Here is a 6,559-nt window from a genome sequence, read left to right on the forward strand (position 1 = left end):
ACATTTACATTTATGGTGATATAACTCTGATTAAATGAGCCACAAGTGTGTCTAAGCAATCTAACACAAGTCTGTATGTCTGCTTGGCACCAACGCATGCCGTTATTTTTGTTTGTGACAGGCAGAGACAGAATTACCTCGATTATGTGCAAAAAGTCAATTAAATTAACTGTGAAAGGCTATTTATTTTGACCTGAGGATACATTTATTCCCCGTTCTTAGAAATTATAGGGAAAACATGCACAGCTCATGTGCTGGCAAGAGAACAAAGAAAGAGGCAGCACTTGCAGTTGGGCTTGGATCATACTGCCATCATGTGGTAAAATGAGGTACCACAGTGCTGCACTACTGAGTTGCCAACATCCAATGGGAATATTTAACCACTGAAGACCCCATTCAGACACCAACATAGAGACCCACACTTATATACAGCTAGTTACACACAGTAGTTATTTTATGTTTTTCATACAGTCCTGTGCAAAAGTCAGAGGCCACCTTTCATTTACTCAATTTCGAGTCAAAACTATGGAGCCCCCCGCTGGTGACACCCTGTATGAATAAAAATAATAACTTAGAAAGGCATGGGAACAAGATAATTAAGTTGTGGCCACGACTTTGTAAGGCATGAGAACGAGATCCTAATGCGTTGCCACAGCTTAGTAAAGCGTGGGAACGAGCTCTTAATGCGTGGATCTTTGTGCCCACACCCTACTGAGTCATGGCCACAACTTAATTATCTCATTCCCACACCTTACTAAGTCACTGCCACGCATTAGGATCTCTTTCCACACATTAATAAGGCATGGCCACGCATTATTCTTATTTATATGGGATGTCACCAATGGGGCTCCATACAAAATGGCCATCAAGTACAAGTTATTCTTTTTTCAGTGCCAGGGAAAAAAAGAAAACATACGTTTGATAAACATATATTTGACAGAAAGTTAGATAGACGCATCAACATTTAAACACTAAACTGATTTTCATTTATTTAAGTATTTAGTGTGTCCATGCTTTGTCTTTGTTACAGCTTCCATTCTTTTTGGGAGATTTTTTTTTTTTTAGTGTTTTAGAGGAATCTACAGGGATACACAATCCAAGTTATGCCAAACACATTCAGCAATGCTGAGGTCTGGACTGGTCAGTCTATGGCTCTGAGAACACCAGCAGCTTCTTTAACTGATTTGCAAATTTTCTTTTTTCTCTTTTTTTCAGATGACATCTTCACATCCTTTCAGACCCATAGCGTTGGTCTGAAAGGATGTCTACTCACAGTGGAAGGATGGACAGAAACACGTGTTCTAAAGCAACAGATATTTTCTCTATATCTCTTAATAACTCCAGTTTTGGAAACTCTTGCTTTTTTTACGTTTTTTTCCTTGTGCAGGTGGATTATCTTATATCTAATCTTCTCTGAAGTATCTCTTAAAAATGAATTAGTTAATAAATGAACAGTGGTCTCTGACTTTTGTACAGTGCTGTAGCTCTAATACATATATGTGCTACACATGCGTACAGTTGCTATTTACACCCCTGACAGTTTTGCAAAGTCTGCTGTGTACTCTAAAAATTGCTTTGGTCATATTTGGATAATTTAGTAAGTAATATATGTAATATTTCTCAATATAAGATTACTTTAATAATATTATAAAACGATTCATCCTATTTCTAGCCATTTTACATTTTAAATAATTATCTTATTGCAATTATTGTAATCATTCTGTTTCAAGTAATAATGCAGGAGGAAAATAAAATTATCTGCCAGTGTAGTAAGATAATATTACTTGATTATTTATGTTTAAACGTTTTAAAAAGTAAATACTAAATTATACTAAAGCATTTTCAAAATCATAAGAAACTGGTCAAGGTATGGAACAGCCATATGGTACAAAGGCACAGTACAACATCTGCCATTTACATCAAAAACAGGACTGGTTTCATCCCCAAGGTTGCTCCATTTTGAAGAAAACAGTGTGAAAATTATAGTAACATGGACAACAACAGAACTTCGAAGCTGGCCTTCTCAGTTTTGCTGTTGCCGTGGTTACTACTCTTCACCTTTGTAGGACAGCGTACAGCGCTGCAAAATATTTTCCAGCATAAACAAACAAATCCCACACCATCTAGCTCATTAACATAGAGCATGCAGGCATATAGAGAGTGAAAGTGCCTGGCTTGTAGAGGCTTGTTAACTGTGTACCTGCTGGCTGGAGAACTGGCGGACGATGTAGGTGAAGTTGTTGCCATAGCAGGCTCTCTCTCCTGATGGGCTGCTCTACTCCAGGAGGCAGCCACTCACACACAGGACGTCCTGCAGCTCTAGCATGGTCAACAGTATGTCCCACAGAGCCCTCAACAGCTTCCACATGTCCCTTACCTAAGAGCAAACAACAACAATAGCACACATACACATTCAGTCTGTCCCTTAAGAGTCTTTCAATTTTAATATTGGGACAATTCTAAGGACAAAGTAGTCTGTATTGCTCAGTATAAGAGTACTGTAAATCTGTATGTTATGTGTGGTAGCTGATTAGAAAATTGGCTGAGTGGACCATCAGAACATTTTATGCTTCCTTTATGCCCAAAAAGAGGGTGCATTTTTACTCTTTGCAAAAAGTGTCCTGTACAGAACTAAAAAAAAAAGGTTAGATAACTTGCAATAATAGCAAAACCCTTTTTGGTGCTATATAGAAACATTTTGAAAGGTTCTGTAGCCTCGTTATGCAGACCCGCTAATAGGATGGAAATCGATATTTTTAATCAATATAATCAAATAAAATATATATTTTTTTAAATAATACTGTTATCAGTGTTATCGGTGTCAGTACGACACCGTTGGCTCTCCATGTGTGAAATGTTGTGAATGTGTTGAGCTGCTAGTGAGCAATGAGGGTGCAATAGGGGAGGGGTGTGAACTTCTTGCAGTAAAACAATTCGCACCTCTCCACAAAAACGGCCGTGCCGAGACAAAACAGACAACTGCAGCTTTCTTGATATTTAAACACAATAAAAACACATAAATATTTACTTGCTTGCTGAATCCAGTTAGTTTCTGGGTTTGTAAATCAGACACATTTCCATCGAAATATAGACTCACTGGCAGTTAGGAACACCTCCTTGTTTTACACTCATTGTCCATTTTATCAGCTCCACTCCGACATATAAGTGCACTTTGTAGTTCTTTATTGACAGACTGTAGTCCATCTGTTCCTCTGCATACTTTGTTAGCTGTTCTTCACACCTCAGTGTCTCTGCTGGACTGAGAATCCACCAACTAGAGATATCCAGCCAGCAGTCTCAAAGGGGCAGCGCTCTGTGACCACTGATGAAGGACTAGAGGATGACAAAAACAAACTGAGCAGCAACAGATGAGCTACTGTCTCTGACTTTACATCTACAAAGTGGACCAACAAGGTAGGAGTGTCTAATATAGTGGACAATGAGCGGACAGTGTTTAAAAACTTCAGCAGCACTGCTGTGTCTGATCTACTCGTACCAGCGCAACACACACTAACACACCACCACCACGTCAGGGTCACTGCAGTGCTGAGAATGATCCACCACCTAAATGATACCTGCTCTGAGGTGGCCCTGTGGGTGTCCTGACCACTGAAGAACAGGGTAAAAGGGGGCTAACAAAGTATGCAGAGAAACAGATGGACCACAGTCTGTAACTGTAGAACTACAAAGTGCATCTATATTATGAGTGGAGCTGATAAAATGGACAATGAGTGTAAAACAAGAAGGTGTTTCTAATAAAGTGCTCGATGACTATATATTACATCAAAGTTTAAAGAAAAGTTGATCATTAATATTAATTATAATTAATCATTAGTTAAGTATTAATTAATAATAATTTTAGTTCAGCTGAGGGACCTCCTCCAAAACAGCTAGAGATTCCATTTTATGGTGTGAAAAGGGGTTAAAAAAAACATGTATGATAAATTGTGGAGAACCACACACAAAAACACACACACACACATCTTCCAAACCGCTTATCCTTCTAGGTCATGGGGGGTGCTAGAGCCTATCCCTGTGGTCACTGGGCGGAAGGCATTATGAAGAACCATTTATTCAAATATTTCTTTGAGTTGTCATGGTTGTATATATGACCACTACCTTTACTACAGAGCCCTCAAAGAACTACATTTAGTTTAGATGGCCTTCTAGATGCTTTTAGAGCCGCTCTGCAATCCTACGGATAAAAACCCATTTTTCACATTAGTTCGCTTGAATTTACCATGTTCATAAGAACTCTACTCTGTCCATAATTCACAACACTGCTAAAGTCAGTATTGCCTGTCACTATTCACATTATCTAAAAATAAGTTACCTTAAATGTGTTAAACCTAAAAAAATGTGTTGACATTTTCCGATTGTATTGCACTAATATCATCACTCAGCTCCTGGCAGTGATCGGAACCTAATGGCGCATTGAGACTGCACATAGCCATAAAGCAAACCCTCTTGCTTCTCTCAGGTTCTTCTGCCCAACCCAGCAGAAATGTCACTTATGAAACAGCACTCTGTGATATGGAAATGAGGTTTACTTCGCTCTGAGCATGTTAATGATGCTAATCCTGGGATTACTGGCACATTTTCAAGGTGCAATTACATCACCGAGTGTTGGGGATCACCATAATCAGAGATTCGGCATGGTACTTCAGTTTAATCCTGTCACATTCATTATCAGACCAGGTGGAGAACTGTCATCCAGGCTGCTGCAAAATGATGCTGAATTAGAAGGCTTTGTCTTTTAGAAAATGGATATAGATCAATGCAAAAGCATTTGTGGATTTCAGGAACTGTTTTAAAACTGTGGAGACCTGCATACTGCAGATGTTTTGAGATCCTGTACGTTGTGCTGTTTGTTATACTGCTTGGCGTTACTTGACCTAGGTGACATACTCTCACAGAGGTTTTCACATTGAGTCGTCAATTTACCAAGCACACTGACTATGTTCACAAAAAATCGCACATTTCTACAGGTTATGTCTCACATGGCTGCAGTGTGTATATAAATCAGATAGACCAGCGTTTCTAGCATCAGAATTCTACTAAATGTTGGAATAGCCAAAAATGTGGTGAATCTGAAAGTATCATGATAGTTGCTGCTCGCCATGCCATTTCTAGTGTCTGCCAAATAACCATTCTGAGATTTTCATGCACAACCATTTCTACTGCTTTTTACTCACTGACTGGCCAAATTGTTGATAGGCCTATTCTTGATAAGTGTATGGTTAGTTATGTTATGGTAACTAACCATAAGTGTATGGTTAGTTATGGGTCATCATTTTTTTCAATAATCAATTTGTCTTAGAGCACTTACCAGTGCTCATTTCTAACCAAAATACCACTGTTGGCTGGATATTTTGTTGACTGTAAAACACTTCTGGTTTCTTAACTTAAAAAAAAGTAATGCAATACCTTTGCAGCAATCAAATTTTGGGTTTGTTGAATGTCTATTAGTAAGCTACCAGAAGAAAAATCTGTCTTATGTTCAGCTAACTTATTTGAAGTTAAATGAACACAAAGTGTAATTGCAGCAAGCTGACTTATAAGGTAAGATACTAAAAATGTTTTACTGTACTTTATCATGCAGGTATTACCAGTGGTCAGTAGTAACTACTTCCATATACTCAGTTGCTTGTACTTGTGTAATTTTTGATAGATTTGTACTTTCCTGAGTCATCTTGATATTATTTGTATTGTATACAACTTATACGTATTTTTGAAAGAAAATGAAATGAAGTAAAAAGTAGATTTTAGTCATGTTTAGATATATTTGGTCTCTAATTTCTTTTTTATGTTTTATTTCATTATGACATGTTGATAACAAAATCTATGCTGCTTTGTGACTTCAGCATTTAGATCTTATGAAGAGAAGATGCTGATAGATGCTGAATGTACTAAAAGGTTCCACTGCAGTTCTACTCAGTAATTGTTTTTCGACTTGATACTTTTTGACCTGATATTGTACCTAGGTTTTTGGGTATTTTTATTTATTTATTTTTTGGAACAACACCCAGATAGCAGACACAGTTTTGGGCCAATTCTAGCATTCCTATGTGTTTGTTGGTTGACTACTGGCCAGATATTAGCCATGCGGGCCAGAACAGGGCCAGATGTCAGATAGCTTCAGCTACAGTTTTGCCTCGTTTCTATACTTGTGGGCCAATTCTGGAGTGAATGTTGTGGACCAGCAATGTAGTTGGACCAGATTTGGGCCAAATCCATTACTTCAATTCACTCTATAGAGTGTGGGCAAGATCGTGGGGAGGACCCAGCCATATACTGGGCCAGAAGAAACCCAAGGATGTGGCCCACAAGTGAGCCAAAGAAATGAGTATTTCACCAAACTAACAACAAATTTACGTATTAGGAATTAATTGAGGCAACTACTCGGTCACCTCTCGGTATTACGTTACTGTCGAGGAGAAAATGGTCCACAAACCATAACCTATAATATCTGGTCAGTGGTCCTATGGTGGTCCTCTGATGGATGGGATAGAGGGTGGTTGGCAAACTGTGCATACTGAGAGTAAGTTATAGCAACAGA

The sequence above is a fragment of the Colossoma macropomum genome, unplaced genomic scaffold, assembly GCF_904425465.1.
Source record: "Colossoma macropomum unplaced genomic scaffold, Colossoma_macropomum, whole genome shotgun sequence".
NCBI classification, from domain to species: Eukaryota; Metazoa; Chordata; class Actinopteri; order Characiformes; family Serrasalmidae; genus Colossoma; species Colossoma macropomum.